The 26,449-nt window shown below is 44.5% G+C and overlaps 2 pseudogenes; both read right to left on the bottom strand.

Moving 5' to 3' along the window:
- Positions 1 to 18,836: 18,836 nt before the first annotated feature.
- On the bottom strand, positions 18,837 to 21,589 carry LOC128350582 (cytochrome c oxidase subunit 2-like; annotated as a pseudogene).
- A 136-nt stretch (positions 21,590 to 21,725) lies between these two features.
- On the bottom strand, positions 21,726 to 23,294 carry LOC128350581 (cytochrome c oxidase subunit 1-like; annotated as a pseudogene).
- Between the last annotated feature and the right edge of the window lie 3,155 nt (positions 23,295 to 26,449).

Genomic DNA, 26,449 nt, shown 5'->3' with positions numbered 1-26,449 from the left:
GTGCCTGTCCTGTCATCCCATCCCCTTTCCCTCCTGCTTGTCAGGTGGGAGGAGCAAAGGACAGAATGGAAAGAGGGAATGCCCCTGTGTGACTGTGCTGCTTGACAGGCAGATAAGTTTGGGATGGGACATGGAGGCGTCCCCGATGCCTAGCACCTCCATAGCTGGATAGGTGACAGGAGGGGGTGGGGCTGCTGCTTACAGAGGCGGCCAGCAAGAAGCACTGCAGCCATGGAGCAGCTGCGTTCCCAGAAGAGTCTGTGCCACTGTCTCTATGATTGCGGTATTGAAAATAGGCATGAAACCACAGTTATGGGATCAGACATTTGGGATCAGACATAATGCTTTGGTGGCCAACCTGGAGGTCTCGGCAGTGAACCTTTGTGCAAACCAAAGTTTGGTGAGGCAAACTGCAGGTCACTTTCATCTTGAAACTGTGGTTTCACAAATATGGATGTAACAGAGTTCCAACCTCTGACCCATTTAACTCTGGTTTTGTGTTACAGCTGAATCCATCCTATGGCTTTACTTTCATGAACTAATTTCTTTGGGATGTAGTTTGGAAAAATAGTCTCAGCATAGATCTAAGCCAGGGGTAGGCAACCTCCAACTGTTCCAGCTGTTGCTGAACTACAACTCCCATCATCTTCAGTCACAATACATTGTAGCTGGGGGTGATGGGAGTTGATGTTCAGCAACAGCTGGAGAGCTAAGGTTGCCTACCCCTGATACAACAGATCAGATGTTATGAGTACAGTGTTCCTGCATGTAGGGCAATCAGCAAAATGCCAGCTAGTCACACCCCCTGGCACCAACATGTTCTATGGTCACATCCCAGTCACCCCAAGTTCAGTGCTAGTCTGCATAGGTAAGCAGTGAGGCCTTTCACCCCATGTTAGGGTTCCAGAACATAGGAAGAAACCATTCTCGGGTTCAGCATTCACCTCTAAGAAAAACACTGAACCTGGAGAGAGCAGGGGTATGGCCATGGAGGATGCTGGTGCAAGGGAGCATGACTAGCCAGCACAGTCCCATTCCCCCTGTTCACTGTACCTATTTTTATAACACCTAACACATCTATTGTGTAGGCCATTTGCTGATACTGTATGTGCCAAATTTGTTCCTAACATTGGAGCACTACTATTACACAGACTTATTTGGTAGGCAGAATACTTTCAGATCTGATACCTTAGGCCCAGTTTGGATATTCCAGTTCGTCTCCATGCAACATTCCTTGACTGTCTCCAAGGACTTATTTTCAGGGAAACTGTAATGTGTCACCTAGTCCAATCTGGGATGCATATTTAGTTTTCTGGCAGTTTCTTTTGTAGTTGCAATAGAACACTTTTTTAAAGCCACTGTGGTCATAAGAATTTGAATCACTCCACAGTATGCTACAATCCATAGGCAGATCACATTACACATTTTATTCTCCATATGGCAGTCAGGATGCACAGTATGAAGAAGATTTTGAACCTTCTAAACCTTCCCTCAGCTAATGCTGATTGAGCTTTGACACTCTGAAAATTACAGTAGTTGAGAATTAGATTTATATAAGATAACTGAAGAAAGTACAAATCTGCAAATGTTGGAAAGTGTCAGATTCATTCCACTTTACTGGGTATGTTTACTGGACTGGAACTCAAAATATTGGAATCTTTTATTCATCTAGAGAATAAAACCACAGAGTATGGTTCCAGAATTTGGCAACCTGGTTAAGTGGGGATTCCTGCTCTTTTTTCCTGTCTTTCCTAAGTGAAAAACATACCAAAAATAAAGTTTTAAAATGAGAAAAACCCTCCTTCCTCAAAGGCAAACATTTATTTTAATTTTTGTTGCAAAATTGAGCATTGCACAATTGCAAAAGTGCACAAATAGGTTTTTATATAAAACATTTAATATTCTTTTTCAAAGGACAATATTGTGTTAATTTTTTAGTTGTCTCTCCATCCACAATTTTCCAAAGGAGGCAAGTGGTGAGACATTATGCACTTTCTGTTACTAACTTCCCAAAATATGGAATTCCTGCCAGAATTGAGATGCAGCAGTACCCAAGGGATAGCTGATGTCAGGAGAAGAATGGAGTGGAGCTGAGGCAATTCCTGTTACCCCTCTACACCCAACACCATAATAAATTAAGAAGGTCAGATAAAAATAAAACACTGGATGTGGTACCAGTGTTGCAGGATGACTATAATGCATAATAACACTAAAGCTGCATGAAAAATGGCTAAAGTGCAAGTATCTACAGAACGATACACAATAAAGTTCCATTTATTTTATACAAATCAGTTGATAATTGCAATTATCATGGATTAACTTGGCTATATGAAATGATGGTCATGGATCAATCCATGTGGATACCAAAAACACCACAAAACACACATACACAAGATCATAGGCAAGAGACAGTGAGGCTATTCACACGGTGAAGGAAAACCAGGCTAACGGAGCCCAGCCCAGTTTCCCTCCATTGTGAGAACCACAATGGGTGGTTCCTCATGGGTGAGCCCGGTGGTTCAGTGGCGGCTAGTCTGCCAAACTAGCCCTCCCATTAAACGAGGTTAGCGGAGCGAGCGCTCTGCTAACCCAATTACTTTTTTATCATGAGTAGCCATGATGTGGCTTCACGGCGTGGCGACTCATGAGGAGACCCCCAACTTGGGAGGCTACAACAAGCCTCCCAGTACTGGGGGATCCCCCCCCCCAGAATGCCTCAAACACTCATGCAGGACATTCTGGAACTTTCAGGGGCTGGGCGGCCCCTGATGCCCCCTGCTCCAACTGGCTCCATGATGGAGCTGGTAATCATGTGGATGGCTGATCTAGCCACCCAGGGATGGCTTGGTGATCATCTGCAGGGAGGGGTAAGTTAACCCACTCTCCCAGCACTGATCGTGAGAAGAGCTTTTGTATCTTAGGCACAGTGTATTTCTAAAGCTTTCTTATAGTGTGGATGCACTATTTGTCAATGGAAGCAAACATATGAAATGGTAAGTGCATCCTTCATATCATCTAAAAGCAGCAAGTGAAACTCATGAGAATCACCAGCCACTGTTGTGAGGTGGCCAAGGAAACAGCGGGGGGTGGGGGAATCTCTCTTTAGCAGTAACCATGAGGACATAGCAGCAGAACCAATTAGTACCTTAGCACCATGCATGCATTCATTTGTTGAGTGGCTAGCTGGTTCCTGGTATGGATGGCTGACATCAGTGAGGGTAGCAGCCATCCAACAACTGCACACTTGCCCTGTGCTGCTGACTGAGATGCCCTACCCCCTGAATCCATTGCCATCTCTTGATGGTTACTAGTAAAAGTGGGAATTCCCCTCGTCCCTTGATTGCCCTATAGAACCAGACAGCAGGTCTCACTAGTGAGCTTCTTCTCGGGCCATTGTTGCACCTACCACATCAATTGATTGTGTTTGTTTATCTTGTACTCAGATACTGAGTTTGCAGATTGCATTATACAAATATTGCACCATTTCCCAATCCCCAAGGTAGGACTTACCTACTCTTTTACAAGTTTCTGCCAAGTATACTTTCTGAAGTTCATGTTATGATCTGATGCCATCTTAATTTTTCTTGATATTTTGTATTCATTTATTGTCTTTGAGGATTTGGAAGGCCATTGGTGATAGACAAGGAAAAGACTTCTGGCAACCTAAAGACTAACAAATTTATTGCAGTACAAGCTTCTATGCTCACTTCATCAGATGCATGAAATGTATCATGCAGTTTTCCAAGGCAATATTCTGTCTTGGCACAGCTCTAAAACTCACACTTGTGATTCAATCGTTAATACTTGAACTTTCTCGCAAGATAATTTGCACTTTACATTCATTAGCAATTCTTTAACAGATTAATTAGATGACTGCAAATTGAATTTTTTTTAATGAAGTAGCTTTCTGGTTATTCATGAGCAAAGAGAAAGCAAGCTACTTGGGGAAATATGTAAAATGTAATGGTTTATCCCATGTTTAAACCCACTGACATCACTGGGAGCAGAGCACTGACAAGATTAATCAACTATAATTTTTTATCCGCACATGGAATGGGGTCTTTAGTGCAATGCAGTTTAAACAGCAACTTTGGGAGACAGGTGTAAACGACAGAAGTGCTCTGAGTTGGCTGAACTGATAATCTGAGTAATGAGGTAAATCTGGTCTTGGAATGAGTCACGCTCCCCCTGAAAGACAAAGTCCGCAGCCTGGGGTTGCTTCTGGACCTAACACTGTCCTTGGAAGCGCAGGTGGCAGCGGTGTGCAGAAGTGCCTTTTACTGGTATGGCTGGTACGCCAGCTGCGACCCTACTAGGAGAAGTCGGACCTGACCTCAGTCACTCATGCGTTGGTAACATCCAGATTGGACTACTGTAATGCGCTCTACGTGGGGCTGCCCTTGAAGACTGTTCAGAATGCTGCCACAAGGAGGCTCGTGGGTGCGAGTTGCTTCACGAGTATTACACCCATCCTGCATCACCTATCAACTTTATTGGCTACCAGTCCGCTTCCGGGCTAGGTTCAAGGTGCTGGTATTGACCTTTAAAGCCCAACACGGCTTGGGACCGGGGTACCTGTCGGACTGCATTTGCACATGTGAATCTGCCAGGGCCCACCAATCATCATCTCAGGCCCTGTTCATGACACCGCCACTAACAGAGATCCGGTTGGCGGCGACTAGAGACAGGGCCTTTTTGGTTGTGGCCCCTCAACTTTGGAACGCCCTCCCTGAAGAGCTTTGCTATGCTCCCTCCCTCAGTGCTTTGAAAAAACATCTTAAAACACACCTTTTAAATATCATTATTATTTTGTTATATCTGGTAGGTTCTTTAGCTTCTTCAGTTTTTTATAATTTTCAGTTTTAATTTGAACCTAATAATTGTTTTTAATCTGACTTTTAAAAGAGAAAAATAATTTTATTACTTGTATCTGTGTCTATCTTATTGTTGTAAGCCAACCCAAGCCGTATTGCACTGGAGAGGTGGGGTATATATATATTAAATAAATAATAAATAATAATTTAAAAAATGACTTTTAAATATAAAAAAGAACATGGCTAAAAATGTTAATGGAGCAGTCTGGTTCAATAGATGATTACATTAAGCATTCTTCAAAAAACAAATTCAGTTCTTTTGGAATTTGGAATCCAACAGAGCTGAATTCAGAAAGCACACACATTCACTTACAGCTCCCTTTGTTGTGAAAACCAGGGAGAAAAGTGGTTTTTCAACTTACATTTACAATAGCAATTATGGAGCTGCTTCCCAAACGCTTGTTCAAATATGTGATTACTAAAATGCCCATTGTATTTGTATGAGTCAAAAGAGTTATGAATTCTAAATTCAAGCCTTTTAACACATATCTCTGTCTGTATAGATAGTTATAGATACGTGTTGCTGGAAAGCTGTATCACTACAATTCTGTTAAGTAAATGTTAATTTATATTCATTACTATTGGGAAATACCATATTCATTATCATATATTTGAAGAAAAGTCACACTTTGCACCTATGAACTGCTGCAGTGAGACAGCAATTCATATGACAGAATGCAAAGGATGCCGTATCGGAGCAAGGGCTCAACTGGTACCCCTATGCCAGGAAAGGATGTCAGCGTGGGAGCAATGCTCCCCTGCAGAGCAATTTCACCATTCACCATAGACCATAGATGGTCTTTCCCTGCTTCCCATCTGAATCACTGTACTGTCACTATTCATACAAGCCATTCAGTCTCCCATTACTCTTTGAGCCTTTCTCGCGAGCAGTATCACATGCCAAGGCCACACAGAGGCCCTCCAAAATGGTGGCCGTGCCAGGGGAAAGAAGGTTGTTTTTGAAGGAGAGAAGACTAGTGGGGGAAGGGGGAACCTCCGCAGCACACACTCCTCCCCCCGGTACCTCAGAGAACCTCCTCCGAGGTGATAAGTTTTTTTAAAATTCAAAATAAAAATTTCCCCTAAAAAGGTTTGAGAAACTCTCCCCCCCGCTCAACTGGACCGGAGGGGTTCAAGGGGGTGCCAGACCGAACTGGCCTGGTCTGGTTCAGGTCCAGTTCAGGTCCGGTTCAGACTTGAACTGAAGTGGACCAGCCAGTTCCATGTACACCCCTAGTCGGGGAGCTGGGGGATGTCGCACCACCCCCTGGGGCTCAAATAACGCACTGCATGAGTGCATGGTGCATTTTGGGGATCCCCTCCTCCCGTCCTTGAGTCTGCTAGCCGCAGCTGCTTACAGCTGTGGCTGACAGACGATCATAAAAACGAGGTTAAGGCAGCGTTCGCTCCCTTAACTTCATTTTAAAGGGAGACTTCATAGGCGTGTTTGCTGCCATCGTGCCACGGGAATCAGCCTGAAGCCGGCAGTATACACGGGCATGCAAAACTGGCTGGTCTCTCTTAGCCCAGTTTTGCACACGTGCGTGAATAGCCTCTTATCCCTTTTACTTTGGCTTTATAGCATAGGTTTGTATGATATGGTATACTTGCAGATAGAGAGCCCATTCACACAACCATCTCCCTTTTTATTTGTTCCTTTGTGCTCATATGGCTGCTGTTTTTCCCCCTGTCCTATGTTTCTAAACCCATTCTAAACTCTGTCCTTTGTTTCTATGTCCCTACCCATTTTTTTGTTTGGAGACAGAGGACCGGAGGGCTCTGAAGTAGACACAGCCATGGAAAACAAAGAATTCTCCTTGGTGGCAGTGGATTGACAGATCGACAGGGCTATTTGACACCGGCCATAACAATTTATATGAAGCTGCCTTATACCAATCAGACCTTTGGTCTATCCAGCTCAATATTGCCCACCCTAACTGAGCGTGGCCCTGACTTGGAAATTTCAAGGAAGCGGGTCATTGCCAGCTTGTTCCCTTTATTCGGAGACAACAAAGAATCTAAAACCTGCAGATAAAGTATGTGCACTACCACTGAGTTATGGTCACTCCCTTAAAAGGCAGAACCACAAAGCACCAATCCAGTCTGATAAGTCAATGGGGCTTGAATTAGCTAGCTGACCAGTCTCAGAGTCTTCTATTGCTGCTGCTGCTATGAGAAGTTTTCCTTCTAAAAAAAATAGCTCTCGAGGGTGAAATCATCAGAAACACAGTGGGGCCAAAGATTATATCTCCCTCCCCATTGCCAGGTCCCAATTTAGACTGAACCATCTGCGCTTTCTTGTTTTGTAAGGAAAAGTTAACCATTTCTAGTCCAATGAAGCATTTCATATAATGTGTAGTTTGGCCCTAATGCTCCATGTTTTCTCAAAAAAGCCTTACTCAAAAGTAAGTTATATCCATTCCAATAGGACTTACTTCCAAGTAAATGTTTTTGGACAACAATTTAAGCGTAACAGTATTCAACATTTTCAGGTTGGTGGCTCACATTTAACCCCAGTCTGCAATATCAGACCCACTTCTAGTTCTTTTTGGGTTGTTTTTTAATCATTTATTTCCATCTATGATTAGAATGTTATAAAATTATTATTTTTTAAATTGTCTCCTTTTCTACTCTCTGTGCAAATCCCCTTGTTCCTTCTGGACTCATATTTTTCTGTTATAACCATCCACTCAATTTTTTTTTAAAAAATGATAATGGTACTGTTGGTACAACCTATGATTGTTCAGGATATGACAAGCGGAATAGGAAAAGAAGCTGGTGTTAGCTCTAGTTTTACAAAACACTGCTTGCCCTGGGGGAAGGGAGAGAAGAGAAAACCAAGGCTATCGCAGCTGGGCTGACTCTGCTTGCTCTGCTACAGCTAAAGTTAATTCAGAGGCTGCCAAGAAACTAAGATTTATAGTCCAGATATAAGACATCCTGGTTCAGCCAAGAAATGTCTAGAGTTGCGCAAAAGGGCCAATGTACTATGGATCTGAGTGACTGCCAAATCTGAGGCTGGAAAGAACCTTTCCCCAAGTCACATTGGCCAGTGACCCAAGGGAAAATTCCTTTCCCTGCCATGTGAGGCATGGATCACTGTAATCAGGGCAAAACACCTTACAGTGGGAGATCTGTGACTGATCTCCCAGCTGTTGGAGGGTAAATTTACCCTTGATGGGTTTTGTGATTCATTAGCAGAGCACTAAAGAAGCTACCCACTCCAGTTAAAGAGTAGAATGCAGAGTTTTTCGTTGTTGCAGCTATTTATAGAAGACACATGGAGATTCTTGTAGAATCTAAATACTAAGTAGATTTATTGGTGAAGTACACTTTGGATAGGAAAGACCTAATCCTATCTATAGGCTACATAATGAATAGGTAGGAAGAGAGAGAGATGTTTCCATCTGCTCTCCAAAAGGAAAGGAAAGGATTCTGACTCACCACAGGAAATGCCTGAGGAATCATATCAGGGGTCATAGAGCAGAGGCAGATAGGAACATCTAGGAAAACCCTTACTCACTATCTCTACCCCAATGCCCCTGGTGGTCATCGAGATAGTCGGTGCAAAAGGTTGAAGCACTGGAACTCTATCTCCAATACCAGGTAGGGTTGCTAATCCTGCAGGAGTGGCTTGGAGTCTCCAGGAATCAGCATCAATCTCCAGGTGACTATAGCAAGTGATCTTGGAGATTTTAATGTCTTAATAGTGTGTGTGTGTGTGTGTGTGTGTGTGTGTGTGTGTGTGAGAGAGAGAGAGAGAGAGAGAGAGAGAGAGAGAGAAGGGAAAATTATCTCCTTGGGTAGCTTCAGTCAGAACAGCAGTGCTGCTCCCAAAAAATTTTCTTAAAATAAATGTAGCCATGCCAGAAGACAGAGGGTGCTAATCTGATTGTGAAATGGCACAGAAGGTAAGTACATGCTTCTACCTCAGCATTTTATCAGTCCATAGCATGCTTCAAAACTACTTTTTGCTCTGTAGCATGGTGGAAATACAGGGACCCATGTCAAGTTTGCACTTCCATGGAGCAAAGCAGTTTGCAGACAATTTAGGTCAGGAAAACGGCACCGGGGGTGGGGGAGGAGATTAAAAACCCACCTACCCACCTTGCATCACTTCCCAAATAAAATTAGCAGCACCACACAGCTACAGTTAGTAAAAAGGGATGGAGAAGTTAGCAGTCCTATCACAGATCTCCTGGTGTAACATGCAGTTAGGCCCTCAGTCAAAAGAACTATCTGGAAGCTCTCTCTTTCTGGCTTATTGTCATCTGGCATGAAGAGGTTCATCTGTGACCTGGTGCATTGATAGTCCTTAAGCAGAGTGTTTGCTAGCCATGCTAATTTCTCTACAATTACAGGTTATACCATGACAATTTATTACTGTAAACAGTCTGTTTATGTTTATCAATAATGAGAAACGGTAAGCCATGTCATCAGCATAAGTTATATATAAGCAGATATGAAAGAAAAAAGCATATATATGTTATATATATTTACCGTCTGTTTATATGATTGCCTACCTTGAAATACACAACTCACAATTTCATTCAAGATGTGATTACTTGTTGAAGAGTCTACATAAAGGCTGACTCAAGTTGCAAATGAGGAAAGAGCCCTGAAGAAATAGGAAAAGAGTTCTTCTGTTTTTATCTCAGGATAAAAGGTGGATATATGATAAATGTCCCTGTACAGCATAGACGTCAAAATCCAAGATACTCTAGAAGATTTTGAGGCTATTCTCACGATCAGGTGAAATTGGGCTAGAGGAGCCTAGCCCGATTTCGCCTGACCGTGAGAACCACCGGGCTCACAGGAGAGCCCAGTGGCCTCCAAGCAGTTAATCCGCTAAAGTAAGCCTCCTCTAAGCCCAGGTTAGTGGAGCAAGCGCTCTGCTAACCCAGGCTTTCTGATCGTTAATTGCCATGGCATGGCTCTGCGCTGCAGCAACTCACGAGTAGACCCCCCGACCGGGAGGCTGAAAAGCAGCTTCCCGGCTCGGGGGTTTCTCCAGCATGCCCTGCGCAGGACATGCTGGAGCTTCTGGGGGCCACATTGCCTCCAATCCTTCCAGCCCCCACAAGCTCCGTAATGGAGCCGGCAGTTGTGTGGGTGGCCACTTCAGCCGCCCAGAGCAGACTGCCTGCTCATGTGCGAGGAGAGCGGGCTAAGCCTGCTCTTCCCACTAACCCTCCCCAGGCTCTTCTCACCAATCATGAGAAGAGCCTCCTTCCCTACTTGCAAGAACCTCTAGATGAAGTTATATCAGCACTCCAGTCATTACCAAGTTAGGAGGTTACAGGAATTGATGGAATAGCTACAGAAATATGGCAGGCAACAGACGAAGAATCAGTCATAAGGGAGCCTAGCCCGATTTCTCCTTGTCATCTGCTGCCACGGGAGCCACTTGGCTCCTGGCAGCAAACTGCTAAAAGTACCCCTCCTCAATCACATCTTGAATTGGAGCGAGCGCTCCGCTAACCCCGGTTGGTTGATTGTGTGCTGCTGCTGCACAGCTCCGTGCCATGGCAACACATGAGGAGACCCCTGCCAAGAGGCTAAAACATGCCTCCCGGCCCTGGGGGTCCCTCCGGAATGCCCCACACACTTGCACAGGGCATCCTGGAACTTCTGGGGGCTGGCTGCCCCTGCCAGCTCTGTGATGGAGCTGGAAATCATGTGGGCAGCTGATCCGGCTGCCCAGGGACAACTCCCTGCACTAACTCATATGGTGCTTCACACCAATCGTGTGAAGCACCTCAATATGTGCTTATTGACTACAGAAAAGCCTTTGATTGTGTTGACCATGTCAAGTAGTGGAATATTCTTAGGAAAATGGGCATCCCAGAACATCTCATTGTTCTCATGAGAAACCTATACACAGGACAGGAAGCCACAGTCCAGACAGAACATGGTGAAACAGGTTGGTTCCAGATTGGCAAAGGAGTAAAACAAGGTTGTATACTTTCTCCATATTTATTTAGCTTATATGCTGAATATATACTGAGAGAAGGTGGACTGGAAGAAGGTGAGCACAGTTTTAAAGTTGGAGGAAGAAACATCAATTACCTGAGTTATGCTGATGACACCACTCTGATAGTTGAGAATGTGGATGATCTGCAAGCTCTAGTAATGAAAGTCAACGGGCACAGTGAAAAGATGGGACTACAACTAAATGTAAAGAAGACTAAACTAATGACAACGGGTACAGCATCCAGCCTCAGAATTGATAATGAAGACTTTGAAGTGGTGGATAGCTTCTGCCTTTTAGGATCGACCATCAACAGTAAAGGATTCAACAGTCAAGAAATAGACCACAGACTAGCACTTGGTAGGGTTGCAACAAAGGCCTTGGAAAGGATATTTAGATGCCATGACATGTCTGTATCTACACAGATTAGAATCGTTCAGACAATGGTTTTTCCCATGACACTCTATGGATGTGAGAGCTGGACTTGAAGAAGCAGGATAGAATAAGTATTGACGCTTTTGAACTTTGGTGCTGGAGAAGACTTTTGAGGATACCATGGACAGCCAGGAAAACAAACAAATGGATAATGGAACAAATCAATCCAGAATTTCCACCCGAGGCACAAATGACCAGGCTCAAACTAGCATACTTGGGACACATTATGCGAAGATCCAAATCCCTTGAGAAGTCTATAATGCTGGGGAAAGTTGAAGGAAAGAGAAGAGGATGGCTAGCAGCAAGGTGGATGGACTCGATTACGACAGCAATTAATGCACCACTGAGAGACCTTAAACACCAAGTTGAAGACAGATCATCCTGGAGAGAATCTATCTAGGTGGTCGCTAGGAGTTGACACTGGCTTGACGGCACTTAATCAATCAATCAGTATGATAAATAGCCATTATCAGTTCCATAGAATTTGGAATTCAGAGTAAGGTCATGTAACCTATTCAAGATAATAAACTCAGGGATGAAGCGAAAATGTTTCAATATTAACAAGAGTTCCTGTTTCAGGGTACCAACTCCTACTTGACCCCTTTCAAAATAATAAAAATATCCAGTAATGTAAAACAAGCCCCAATTTTTTCTCCTGAAAAGACAAATACAATAAATATTTATATACCGCTTTTCAACATAAGTTCCCAAAGTGGTTTACATAGAAATAAATAAATAAATAAAATGGCTCCCTGTCCCCAAAGGGCTCACAATCTAAAAAGAAACTCAAGGTAGATACCAGCAACAACCACTGGAGGGATGCTGTGCTGGGGCTGGATAGGGCCAGTTGCTCTCCACCTGTTCAATGAAGAGAGAAAGAAAGATTGTGCCATCGAGTCGGTGTCAACTACTGGTGACCACAGAGCCTAGTGATTTTCTTGGTAGAATAGAGGAGGGGTTTACCACTGCCTCCTCCCGTGCTGTATGAGATGATGCCTTTCAGCACCTTCCTATATCCTTGCTGCCTGATATAGGTGTTCCCCATAGTCTGGGAAACCTACCAGCAGGGATTCGAACCAACAGCCTCTTGCTCCCTAGGCAAGTTGCTTCCCCGCTGTGCCATTAGCATTAGCATTCTGTGGCTCCTCAATAAAAAAGAATCACCACTTTTAAAAGGTGCCTCTGTGCTCAGTTAGCAGGGGACTATCTTGAAATACACATTCTATGTACTGAAATCACTAACAGCTTATTCACCTGAACAATCAAACTAGTAAAAGGTACAGCAAACCCCACAGCCCACCAAGTGCAGGAGATATGGCTTTGCCCCTGCCCTTCGGCTAGAGTGGAGCATGAATCTGAAGGATGGGGCCTGCTACCTAATGGCCTTGTGCCATCTGGCCTAGAGGGAGGCAACATGGGCAAGTCTATTACTATTTATTTATTTATTTATTTATTTATTTATTTATTTATTTATTTATTTATTTAATGCAGTGATGCCTCCTCTTTACTTCAGTTTGAGAACCAGCAACCTATGCAGATAGTTGGAAAGGTTGTGCTGTCGAGTCGGTGTCGACTCCTGGTGACCACAGAGCCATGTGGTTTTCCTGGTAGAACACAGGAGTGGTTTACCATTGCAATGTGAGATGATACCTTTCAGCACCTTCCTATATCGCTGCTGCCCGATATAGGAGTTTCCCATATTCTGGGAAACACACCAGCAGGGATTCGAACCAACCACTTCCTGCTCACTAGGCAGGTTGCTTCCCCACTGTACAGATTAGCTAATCACCGAGGGGCTAAGAAAACCTTTCCAGCTCTCTCCTTGATTGGCCGTGGGATGGTGTCTTTTCTCCTGCTCCTGCCTTGGTCAGTTTGCCTAATTGTACCTTGTGCACTGCAGTTAAATAAGACACAACAGACTGGTTCATTGTGGGTCAGAAGACAGAAGCACAGAGTAGTCTGGCAGGCATGTTGAAATATAGTGGTGAGAGGAGAATGGCCCAAACTAACTTCTCACAGCCTACAACTTAAGGGACTCTGGGTCTGGGATGGAAAGCACCCTTGGTCCAGAGAGTCTCTTTGCCCCACAAACTAAACTGTCTAGAGCTGGGACATGAAGCTGACAGGGTCTCCTCAACACTCTACTGTGGTGTGTGAAGAATGAAAAGTGAAGACCAGTTCACAAGGACTGAACCAGTGTGAGATTGCCCAAGACAAGGAGGCTGCAGGAGATGTAGAGGCTCTGCACACAAGCAGCCCTACCCAGGTGGTTAGCACAGCCCCACCTGGGTAGGGCTTCTTGTGTGCAGCACTGGGATCGAGGCTGATCCCAGCGCTGCCTCCCCCAGTAGCCTGAGTTTCAACCCAGGTTTTTTTTACCTACGTTACAGGCCGCAAGTGAGTCCTTTGCCCTAGGTCCAGGGTCATGTGTATGCTCAGGCTACAGGCAGCCTGAGCATACACAGCCAGGTGCCTAGAACGCCTGGCTCAAGGGGGAAAGCATGCATGCACTGTGCTGCTTGTGCGGTGCATTCAGGGATATCTGGAGGCCGGGACTCATTTTCTCAAACTCCAGCAATCCAGGAGCGGAACAGATCATGTGGGCACAGAATAGGCCACTGAAGAGGAGCATATCAGTAGTGGCCCGTGAACATGCCACAGGGGGGGGGCGGGGGGGCAGCGGGAGGCACCTTTAAGAGTAAATGAATTCGGTGCTTACCTCCACTCCTGCCACACCTGAATGCTGTTTGGCGATGCAGTGTGCCACCCAGCAGCCCCTGCAGTGGGGAATCGCCTCCACCACTCACCTGGCTTCCATGGAGTCAAGCCCCCGCCAGCAGCCAGGTGAGTGGCAGAGGTGATTCCCCACCACAGGGGCTGCTGGGCGGCATGCTGCTTCGCCGAACAGCGTTCAGGTGCGGCGGGAGCAGAGGTAAGCACCGAATTCATTTACTCTTATCTGAGGTGAAGGTAGGTTCAACCCTGCCCCCGCACCCACCCAACTACTGGTCACTTGAATGACCTTGTAGCTTAAAGTGCTCACCTAGATAGAGGGAAACCCACTCTGAGATAGGGGTAAGGTGGGTAGTTAACCCTGCAAAGAAGCCATGCATGTTTATCTGGGTAAGCTCTGTTGAACTCAATGGGACTTGCTTCTGAGTAAACATGCATAGCATTGCACTGCACATTCTTTAATAATGTTGTGGCCCGTGGTCCAATCCAATTGCTGTAACTCATGGTGTGTGGGAGGGTGTGGAAGCAACTCCTGTGAACATTCAAAAACAGCAAAGGCCAAAATTTCATTTACAAGGTTTGACTAACCCACAAATATATTGGCAAACTGTCAAGTTCTTCCAAAATCGATACAATTGCAGGAAAGTTTACAGATTGATGCTGCCTGTGGTGAAACTTACAACAAAACCAGTTTCCCCACCTGCTAATTAGCTCCATTTCTTCAGGTGTCAGCATCCTTCTGGAGGGTAATGTGATTTCTTAGCATGTGTCTTGACTTGAGAAGCCTATATGAGAAGCCTGTAAAGACCAGAATTAACTAAATTACTCTTGTATTTCCCAATGAAAGAAAAAGGAGAAGAAAGACTCCAAGAAGAGTTCCATTCATATCCCATGAAATGGGAAATAAAAGATAATGCAATTGTATATTCTTAAGGACATGAATATGCCATTGAAGTAGCAGGCTTTGAAATGGAACTGTTTCTTCCCCACAAAATCATGGCTGATGTGCAATGGGACATTATACTATGACAAGCTCATTGAAGAGCCAAAGCTGATGGAAGCATTATATTTTTTGTTGTTGATATAATGCATCCATCTGCAAATGCACAAGAAGTATTATTTAATGAACAGGATTTTCTGAATATCATACGAGTGCCTTGCTGGAAAGTGTTGCAGCAACTAGAGTCCCAGCAAACACAGGTCCCCTGAGCTTCCACTAATGCCTTTGATCGCATGTGGGCTTTATAGAGAGCTAGATTGGATGACAACCACCTAATGGCCCAGCAGAGAAATGTCTTGACTACCAAGCCAGAGGTTGCCGGTTCGAATCCCTGCTGGTGTGTTTCCAACCTATATCGGGCAGCAGCAATATAGAAAGATGCTGAAAGGCATTATCTCATACTGTGCGGGAGGAGGCAATGATAAACCCCTCCTGTATTCTACCAAAGACAACCACAGGGCTCTGTGGTTGCCAGGAGTCGACACCAACAGCACACTATACTTTAGATTGGATGATACTTCATCCGCCGCCCAAAGCACATGCAAAAAGGGAATGTGTGCAACATGGGCATGAATGTTGTTCTCACTTCCTGGAGTGCTTTAGCCTAATTGTGTGTATTTTTTTTAGCTAGTATTTGCAGCACATGTAGAGGATGAACTGTGCCCCCCCAATCCAATTATGGAAAGAAACTGCAGGAGGAGAGAAGGGTATGCGCGTGCATAGTGCGTAAACATCATTATCATGTGTCCTGGGACTGGTGGATGACGTATCATCCAAACCAACCCAGAGGCATTCTCAAAATCTACCTGTATCAATGTTTTTCAAGCATTTGCAATAAAATACAATAAATAAATTTCAATGTGAAAGCCATTTCCTATCATTTTAACCTCCATGCAGTGCTGTGCTTTCCCCAGCAGCAGTGTTGAGCAGAGCACAGCACTGCACGGTTGCCTCCTCATGGTTCCAGGGGGCCTTTGTGGTATGGAAATATAAAATTGCAATTAGTAGGGGTATTGAGCCTATTAGGGTACAGAATAGGAAATAGATTCCGGCAGTTAGGCGTTCTGCCTGTCCACCTTAGCGAGTGATAATAATTAGGGTGGGGATAAGGGTAGTTTCAAATAGAATACAGAATATGGTGAGCTCTGTGGCAGAAAATGTTAGAATTAGGACTGCTTGTAAAAAGATTATTATTATTAGAAAAGTTCGTTTTCGTGTCGAGGGCTCATTGTTAAGGTGGCTTTGGCTTGCTATGATTATAAGGGGGAGAAGTCAACAAGATAAAATAGTTAAGAGGGCAGAGATTATATCAAGTCCAAAGTAGGGGTTTAAGAATGATGGGTTAAGGATTAGGGGTAGTTTAATCAGGAAAGACTCACTATGGTTAATAAGATTAAATAGGCAGCAGTTGCATTAAAGAGTTATTTTGGTTTCAGAAGGGAGAGTATTGGGATTATTAACATTGTTGGAATAATAATTTTTAGCATTGTAGGAGGTTAAACATTTTTAGGTGGTCTGTGGCGTGTGTGCAGGATGTTGCTACGAGTAGTGCTAGGCCCGTGCCTGATTCGCAGACAGAAAAAGCTAAAAGAACAATAGGGCTTGTTGCTGTAAAAGGGGTTTGATGGGTCACTGTAAGTAATGATAAAAGTATAAAGACAGCGAGTTATTCCTTCAATGCATAGAACGGCTGAAACAAAGTGAGCGGTGAAGAGATAGACCGATTGTGCTCAGTAAGAAGGCTGAGATTAGTATGAAGGCTATTGTGGTCATTTAGGGTCCCCAGTATTATTTGGCGGGATCTACTAAGTCAAAATCAGTAATCTTTATTAGACTAGTCCCTAATTCGGCTCACTCTAGGCCACCTTTCTGTCATTTGTAGATAAGGCCTAATGTAAGCAAAATAAGAATAGTTTAGTGGTTGGGGTGGGCAGGTTAATGGCTCAGGGTGTAGGGAGGGGAAGGGCAATTTCCAGGTCGAATCACAAGAAAAGGATTGCAACAAGAAAAAATTGTAGAGAAAATGGGAGGCACACTGTTCCTATTGGATCAAACCCACACTCATATGGTGAAAGTTTCTCATGGTCAGGGGATGTTTGTGAAAGTCAAAAGTTAATTGAGATAAGAATGGCTGAAATGGAAATGGTAATAAGTATAATGTTGATGTTTATTGTTCTTCCTCAGTGTGTACTGAGACTAAGTGAGTGGAAATCACTTGTACTATTAATACTAGAAGAGCAGGAGCCTCATCAGTAGATTGAAACATAGAGGAAGAATCATACTACATCTACAAAGTGTCAATATCAAGCAGCAGCCTCAAAGCCAAAGTGATGATTGGTTGTAAAATGTAATATAATTTGGCGGAGAACGCAGATAAGAAGAAAGGTTGAGCCAATAATGATGTGGAGGCCATGAAAGCCGGTTGCAACAAAGAAAGTTGAACCATAAATTGAGTCAGAGATGGTGCCTTGTAATATAAGGTGCCTTGTAATATTCTATTGCTTGAAGTATTGTAAATTAAAGTCCTAAGAGAAGGGTAATTGTTAGGGCCTGTGTGGCTCCTTTTTGGTGTTCCTCTATGAGGGAGTGGTGTGCCCAGGTAACTGTAACTCCTGAGGCTAGGAGGACTGTGGTATTTAGGAGTGGCACTTCAAATGGATTAAGGGGGTTAATACCCTTTGGGGGTCAGTGTCCGCCAAGTTCTGGCATTGGGGCTAGCCTAGAGTGATAAAAGACTCAGAAGCAGCTGAAGAAAAAGAAGACTTCGGATGTAATGAATAAATTTATCCCGTATCGAAGGCCCTTTTGGACTCAGGTTGTGTGGTGGCCCTGGTAGGTGCCCTCTTGAATGATATCTCATCATCACTGGTATATGGTTAAAAGTAAGATAATGAGACTTAAATATATTAGGGTTTTATTGTTAAAGTGGAATCAGATTACTAAGTTGGATGTTATAAGTAGGGCTGCTGTTGCACCGGTGAGGGGTCAGGGGCTAGGGACAACTATATGGAATGCATGGGATTGGTGGGTCATTAGACATTTTCTTGTAGATAGAGGCTGAGGAGGAGGGTAAAGATGTAGGCTTGAATAATGGCAACTGCGATCTCTAGGACTGTAAGTAGTAGGAAAACAATAAGGGCAGGAATTGTGGCCAGGCTCATTAAAGAAATAAGAGTAGAGTCGGTGAGTGAGATTAGTTGAATTAGCAGGTGGCCTGCTGTTAAGTTGGCAGTTAGTCGTACTCCGAGGGCAAGTGAGCGGATACATAAGCTGACTGTCTCAATAATAATGAGAATTGGAATAAGTGGGGTTGGGGTCCCCTCTGGTAGAAAGTGGGCTAAGGAGGTTGTTGGTTGGTTTTGTATGCCTAGTAGTACTGTAGAAAGTCAAAGTGGTATGGCGAGTCCTATATTTATTGATAGTTGTGTTGCTGGAGTAAAGGTGTAGGGGAGAAGTCCTAATGTGTTTAGTGTCACTAGATAAAGTATTAGTTCTAGTAATAATGAGGTTCATATATGGCCTGATTTATTGACTGGTAATATTAATTGTTTAATAAAGGGTTTTGTTAGAGACAGACAGAGGGATATTAATTAATTTTTGGTGAGGTGGTTTTGGGCTGTGGGAATTAGGAGTGTTGGGAGTATTATAGCTGGTAATAATAGGGGAATGCCAAGTACTTTTGGGGATAAGAATTGGTCGAATAGGGCTAAGGTCATAGTCAGGTTCAGTTATGTGTTTCTTGGGTTTGTTCATATACTTTTCCCAGGGGATTTTGGTAGGTTAATTGAAGGGTCTTTGGTTTAAAGATAAAAAGAAGGGTTAGTCAAGATAATAGAAAAATTGAAAGCCAAGGGTCAAGAATTTGTTGGGGCATATCACTAAGGGGATATTTATTTCCCTTTCTCAGATTAAAGGGCTGAGTGCTCAACAAGCTTCTAGGTGATGAGGTAAGTATTGAGGTAGATCAGTTTTCAAAGTGTTTTAATAGTGTTGATTCTACTAAAATTGGTATAAAGCTGTGGTTCGAACCGCAGAACTTAGAGCATTGGCCATAGAATAGTCCTGGGTGTGATGTAATGAATGTTGTTTGGTTTGATTGGCCGGGGATGGCATCTGTTTTAATACCTAGGGTGGGGACTGCTCAGGAGTGGAGGACATCTTCTGCTGAAACAAGAATTCGAATTGGAGAATCTATGGGTACTACTATTCGGTGGTCTACTTCTAGCAGGCAGAAAAAGCCATTGGGGAGTTCATTTGTTGGTACCATATAGGAATCAAATAAGAGGTCTTCGTAGTCTGTGTATTCGTAGCTTCAGAATCATTGATGCCCTAGTGCTTTAATTGTGAAATGTGGGTTGTCAACTTCATCTATTATGTAGAGAATTCGTAGTGAGGGGAGGGCAATTAAGATAAGAATGATTGCCAGGAGGATGGTTCAAATTATTTCTACTTCTTGGACATCTATGACACCTGTGTGTGAGAGTGTGGTTATTATTAGGGAGATAATATAAAGAACTAGTGCACTGATTAGAAACATAGGCGGAACTGGAGGGGCAGGCAGGGCACGTGCCCTAGGCGCCACTGAGGTGGGGGCACCACGCCAGTTCCTGCCACCCCCACCCCATTGCCTACCTGCCCAGCCCCAGGGCCCCTCAGCCACTTGCCTCCAGCTCTGGCCTAGGATCGGAGCAGCCTGCAAACTGCAGAGCTCTTCTCTCCCCGCCTCTTAGCTGATTGGCGGGTGGGCGGGACTTCCAGAGAGGCCTCCGAGTAGGTCTCCCTGAAGCCTGAACTCGGCAGGCCCCAAGGGAGTCATGAAGCCACGAAGGAGGCTGGCAGAGTTCCCTGCAGCAGACCCTCTGCCCAGACCATCCAGTACAGCCTTTGCCAGGTAGGCTGTGAATTCCTTTTTTGTGGTTACCCCCCCCCACCCAATATAAGGATCTGCTTGCCATAGGGCTTTGATATGGGGGGTGGGGCGAGATTGAGAAGTCTCTGAATATTTAATTTAAAACAGACTGGAAAATGTGCTGGCTTTAAAAACAAAAACTATCTAGAAAGGCCTATAAGTGGCTTGTTTCATGTCAGAAAATTACAAACACTTCTGGAACAAATATTTATTTATTTATTTATTTATTTATTTATTCGTTCGTTCATTCATTCATAAATGCACTTATGTTCAAGTTGTTTTGCAACCCAGAAGGTCTGAGTGAGAACTGTGAAGCATGTGTTGTGTTTTTATTTTATTTTATTTTTCTTGTGTGTGAACTGCTCTCCAATAACTTGCAGGGACTTCAGGGTAAATCTGGCCAACATGTGAATGCAGCACCTCCATTCCAGAGGAGATGTGTGTTAAAGGGCTTTAAAAGCCTTGTGTGAAAAACCTCCTGGAATCAAACTTTACTGAATTTGTTCAGAATTCTGAGAAAACAAACACAGGCTCACCCTGCATGGTTGAAAGTCTCCTTTGCTAATCTGCAGCGAGGGGGCCATTTTAATAATTAGCGTTGCTAGTGTGTTCTAGGCATTAAAAGTAGCACAAATATATAGTACTCAATGTATATCACTATATACTGTGAAGTGCGCATGTGTGTATTCAGTGAAATGTATTTCCAGGCAGCATACTTATTTTGAAATATCAGACTTAAATCCTTGGGGGCCTTGGGTGTGTGGAGGCCCTGGACTTTGAGGGGCTGGGTGCCCATTTTAAAATCTCATCTTGGCCCATTCCAACCTTGCTATGCCCCTGGCGGTCACAACACATGGGTTTCTGCACAACACCTACACAGAAGAAACTTCCATGTAGAAAATGTGTCTCTTGTAAATTGACCCTGAATTTTCCATCCATGACTGGGATATCTGAGAGTTACAGTCAATAATAAAAGAACAGCACGCTGCTTGTGACAGGAAGGGGCAAATTACAATGATTTCTTAGTCTGGCAGGGGCTGGTTTTGGCCCTGGCAGAACTTGGCTGTCTGCTCCTGTTGCAAATTTCTCTGTCTAGTGTGGCAAACTAATGTATCCTCCTCCCTCTTGGTGTCAAAGTAAACGCTAGTGTGTTGAATGCACATATACCCCATCATGAGCCAACAGTCATCATAAGACAAAGGCTGGCAGGAATCATTCACTGGTTTATAGACCCCCAACACCACCACCTTCTTCCCCTATTTTGCTAGTGACTATTTGGGCAGGTGATCCTCTAGGACAAGGTCATGTTTTTTTAAAAAAAGAATGAGATGAGACAGAGAAAATGACACTTGGAATCCTCGCATAACTCCTGACTGTTGTTCTAAGTCATTTACAGAGATGGCTCATGTTTTCAGGTTTTGATCAGCAACCATGTCTAGATGGTACAATGTTCCTTTTAACAGGGATTTCCAGATATTGTTGACTACAAGTCCCATCATTCCTGTTTGGACAGGGGTGCAATTTCAGTGCTTGCCCTAGGCGCTATTTTCCCTAGTTATGCCTCTGATTAGAAAAACAATGATCAGGGCATGGTTGTGGAAGTGAAGAAGCTCTTCTATAATTGGGGAGGCGGCGTCTTGAAATCCTAGTTGAGAGGGATATGCCATATTAGGCTCATAGGAGTTTAGCCTATTATTTAGCTCTGATAAAGCTATATAATTGATTTACTAGGGCATAATAAAGAGAGAAGCATAGTGGTTGCATTGCTGGCTTGAAACCAGTAGAAGGTGGTTCGATTCCACCCTATCTTGTGTAGTGTGGGTGGTTTTTATGGCTCAGGGAGAAGATGTTTTGTTGTGGGAAGGTTGGCTCTTCATAGGTGTGGTATGGTGGGGGATTTCCATTTAGTCATTCTAGGTTTGTAGTTGTTAGTTCTAGTGCTAATACTTCTTGTTTTGAGGCAAAAGCCTCTCAAAAAATAAATATTATTGTAATAAAGGCGACTAGTGAGATTATGGAGCTAATTGACGAGATTATGTTTCAAATTGTGTATGCATCAGGGTAATCTGAGTATCATTGTGGTATCCCGGCAAGGCCTAAAAAGTGTTGTGGGGAAAATGTTATGTTTACACCAATAAATATTACTACCAAGTGAATTTTTATTCAGGTTTGACTTAGTGTATAACCAAAAAATAATGGGAATCAGTGGATAAATCCCCCCATGATTGCAAATACAGCGCCCATAGATAAGAGGTAGTGGAAATGAGCTACTACATAATAAGTATCATGAAGAACAATAGCTAGAGAAGAGTTGGCTAGTACAATTCCCGTTAGGCCCCAACTGTAAACAGGAAGATAAATCCAAGGGCTCAGAGCATGGCGGCGTCTCGTTTGATTACCCCGCCGTTAAGGGTTGCCAATCAGCTGAATACTTTTACACTAGTCGGGATTGCGGTAATTATTGTGGCCGATGTAAAGTAAGCATGGGTGTCTACGTCTATGCCCACTATAAATATGTGGTGGGCTCATACAATAAACCCCAGGAAGCCAATTGATATTATAGTTCATACTAGCCCTATATAGCCAAATGATTCTTTTTTACCTGCATAGTATGTGACGATGTGGGAGATTATTCCAAATCCCGGGAGAATGAAGATATATACTTCTGGGTGACCAAAAAATCAGAATAGGTGTTGGTACAGTACAGGGTCCCGCCCCCCCACTTCCAGCGGGGTCAAAGGATGATGTATTTAAATTTCTGTCTGTTAATAGTATTGTAAATCCTGCAGCAGGGATGGGCAGGGATAAAAGGAGGAGTATGGCTGTGATTAAAATGGATCAAATGAATAGGAGTGTTTGGTATTGGAACATAGTAGGGGGTTTTATATTAATGCAGGTGGTAATAAAATTATTTGCCCTGAGAATTGATGATACGCCTGCTAGATGGAGGGAAAGGATTGTTAGGTCTATGGATGCTCCTGCATGGGCCAGGTTCCCAGCTAGAGGGGGGATACACTGTTCACCCAGTTTCTGAACCTCCCTCTACTCCGGAGGAGGCTAGTAATAGTAGAAGGGAGGGAAGTGGAAGCCAGAAGCTTATGTTGTTTATGCGAGGAAATGCTATGTCTAGGGCACCAATTATTAGTGGGACTAATCAGTTTCCGAAGCCCCCAATTATGATGAGTATAACTATCAAGAAAATTATTACAAATGCATGGGCGATGACAATTACATTGTAAATTTGGTCATCTCCGATGAATATACCAGGTTGACTTAGTTCAGTGCGAATTAAGAGACTAAGGGCTGTTCCTACCATGCCTGTCCAGGCACAAAGATTAAGTAAAGGGTGCCAATGTCTTTATGGTTTGTTGAGAAAAATCAACGAGTTAGGATCACAGGTAAGATGGCTGAGCATAAGCGGCAGGCTGTAGTCCTGCAGACGTAGAGCGAGTCTACTCTTACCAGGCCTTAAGGTGAGTTCCACGTCAAATTGCAAATTTGAAGAAGCATTTTGAGGATGCTGGGGTTTCTCCCATATTTTTTTTAATGGGAGAAGGTAGATAGAAGCCTGCTGGATAGGGTAATTAGCTGTTAATTAATTGTTTGCAGGATAAAGGCCTGCCTATCTAGGGAGGTTTTAGCTTAATTAAAGTGTTTGAGTTGCAGTCAAAAGATGTGGAGTAGAGTTCTACAAATCTTGCAGAAACTACGAGGGTTTCACTCTCATTTAGGGCTTTGAAGGCCCTTGGTTTAGGGGTTAGGTTTCTAGATTATGGTGAAGGCTAGAGGCAGGGCTAGTGTTGATAGTGTAAATGTGATTATTGTTGTTAATGGGGTGAGCAGTTTAAACCATCATTTAGAAAGGAGTGGGATGGATTAGGTGATGTAGTGAGGGTGGAAATGTATGATAAGAAAGCTTAGTAGTGATATGATTGCTGCAATGGTTGCGACTGATGTTATTTGTTGGGTTACAAGTTCTTGTAGGATTAGTCATTTTTGGTATGAATCCTGTTAATGGTGAAAGTCCACCTAATGATAAGAGGGTTATGGCTGGTGTGATAATGGCTGATAATAATGGTGTGATAATGGTGTAATAATGGCTGGTGTGAGGGGTGAAATTGCTCAGGTTGTTATGTTTTTAGTTGTTTTTGATTGAGTGGAGATTAATAAAAGAAATATTGTTAGGGTCATGATGATATAGGTTAGTTGGTTTAAGATGGCAAGATTTGGGGTGAGGGTAAGAACAATTGTTATTCAGCCAAGGTGGGAGATTGATGAGAAACCTATGATCTTTTGGAGCTGTGTTTGGTTTAGGCCGCCTCAGCCGCCCATAAGAATTGTTAGAATGCTTAGGGTTGTCAGAATTACTGGGTTAAGGGTGTTATGTGTAGTCATGTGCACGGACCGGTTCGGAGGCCATTCTAAAGGCCTCCAGACCGGTCCGGACACGGGGTGGTTTTGGTTCGGGTGGGGGGTTCCAAAAAGAATAGGGGGGGCTTTACTCACCCCCTCAAGAATTCTGACTTATTTATTCAAGTAAGCGGGCGGCATACCTGCCCGCCGCCCGCTTCATTCCCCCTCCTCCGGCGCCGTGCGGCTCAGCTTCCTCCTCCTGTTTCAAATTGGGTGGCAGGGTAGCTCCCAGTCCCTACCACCCGGCTCTTCAATCCCCCCGTCTCGGCTGGCGGCCGCCCCCTGAGGAGACCCAAGACCCCTGCCACCCCTTCCCTTCCCATCCCATCCACAGGCGGTCAGCAGGAGAGCTCTCCTGCCGACCCCGTCCCCTTCCCCGGCTCGGCTGCAAAAGACTTCCTAGAAGCCATTTGAAGCCGAGCCGGGGAACAGAGCGGACGGCAGGGAGTTCTCCCGCCGCCCGCTCGCTGAAGTTAACCCTAACCCCCTGGTTTGGTTCGGATCTGAACTGAACTGGTTTGGACCAGTTAGGATCTCTGGCATTAAAGCTGACCTTGTGTTCCACCTACCACCCAAACCTCAAGTCGATTGGACCTTCCTCTGATTTTTTAGAAATTTTTTAAAAAATTTCAAATTTTGCCCATAACTCCCTATCTAGAGCACTTAGAGGCAAAAAGCTGGGGTGGATGGTAGGCACCCATGGGTGTCCCCCACCCCAAGAATCCCAAGGCAATTGGTTGCTCCTAGCATTATTGGTGAATTTTTGAAAATAAAAAATTTCCCATTGGCTAGAATGGGGATTTGGGGCAGCCCCGGACCCGCCTCTGTGGGGTGGCCGCACCCCCAAAGTGGGTCTGGGGCCATGGCAAAAATGGCCTCAGTCCCTCCCGGCTATCCCCGGAGAGATAGGAGTGATGGTTTTTTTTATTAAGATTTTCTAAGGCATTAAATAATATCTAATTGTAAGAATAGAATGTGTGTCAGTGGGTGAAAGGTAAAACCAGCATAGCTCTGAGAGAGACAGTTATTTAATGCCTTAGGAAATCCTAATTTTAAAAACCATCACTCCTATCTATCCGGGGATTGCCGGGAGGGACTGAGGCCATTTTTGCCATGGCCCTGGACCCACTTTGGGGGTGCTGCTGCCCCACAGAGGTGGGTACGGGGCTGCCCAAAATCCCCATTCTAGCCAATGGGATTTTTTCTCTCTCTTCAAGAAACCCACCAACAATGCTAGGGGCACCCATCAATTGCCACCCCAGCTTCTTTGCCCCCTCTCTGGGCGCCCTACACATAACACCCAGTCAGTCCACCTTAATACCTACCTACCACCTACCCAAGCAACTAAGATGACACTCAGAGAGACAACACCAACTCTCTGATCTAACAAAAAGGCCACTGCTGCCGCTGCCTGCCAGCAGCAGCAGTGGAGCAGCACAGCAGCACACACACAGAGAAGAAGCAGGAGGCAGAGCAGAGCAGCAGACCTGCTGCTCTGCATGATGGGTGATGTGATGCCCAAAGAAGCCACCGCCTCACTCCGTGTCTGCCTCTGAGGCCACCACAGACAGACAGAAGCCAGCCAACCTGCTCTTCTGCTGCTCCTCCTCCCCATGGATGATGCACGTACATCTGCGTCCAGGCAGGCCAGAGGGAGCGATCCAAACCAGACCAAGCGTGCAGAGTCAGCACAGGCCAGCCCAGCCAGCAACAACAACTACTACTACTACTACCACCACCACAACCAGTGTTGCTACGCCAACATTGCCAGTCACACGCACCACAGCCTGAGCATAGCACACAGCCAACAGCTGCTGCCAGCCAGTGCCTAGCAAGCCAAGCCAACAAGAGGAGAGCTAAGTAGACGGTGCACGCACGTACGCACGCCAACCCGTGATGACGCAACTGCAAGGGGAGAGGGCACAATTACAGGCAGGAGGAGGCAAGGCAATTCTAGCACAGATATGAAAGTTAAAATTCAGGACTTCTACCACCAGCTGTCTACAGAGTGCAGTGCAATCAGTGCAGCTGAGCTGAGCTGCGTGTGAGGATGATAGTTAGTTACAGCAGACTCAGAGCATTGAGCATGGGCAATGGCATTGGCAAGCAACACA

The sequence above is a fragment of the Hemicordylus capensis genome, chromosome 3 (assembly GCF_027244095.1).
Source record: "Hemicordylus capensis ecotype Gifberg chromosome 3, rHemCap1.1.pri, whole genome shotgun sequence".
Lineage (NCBI taxonomy): Eukaryota > Metazoa > Chordata > Lepidosauria > Squamata > Cordylidae > Hemicordylus > Hemicordylus capensis.
The sequence above is the reverse complement of the archived record's forward strand: the minus strand, read 5'-3'. Positions and strand labels throughout refer to the sequence as shown.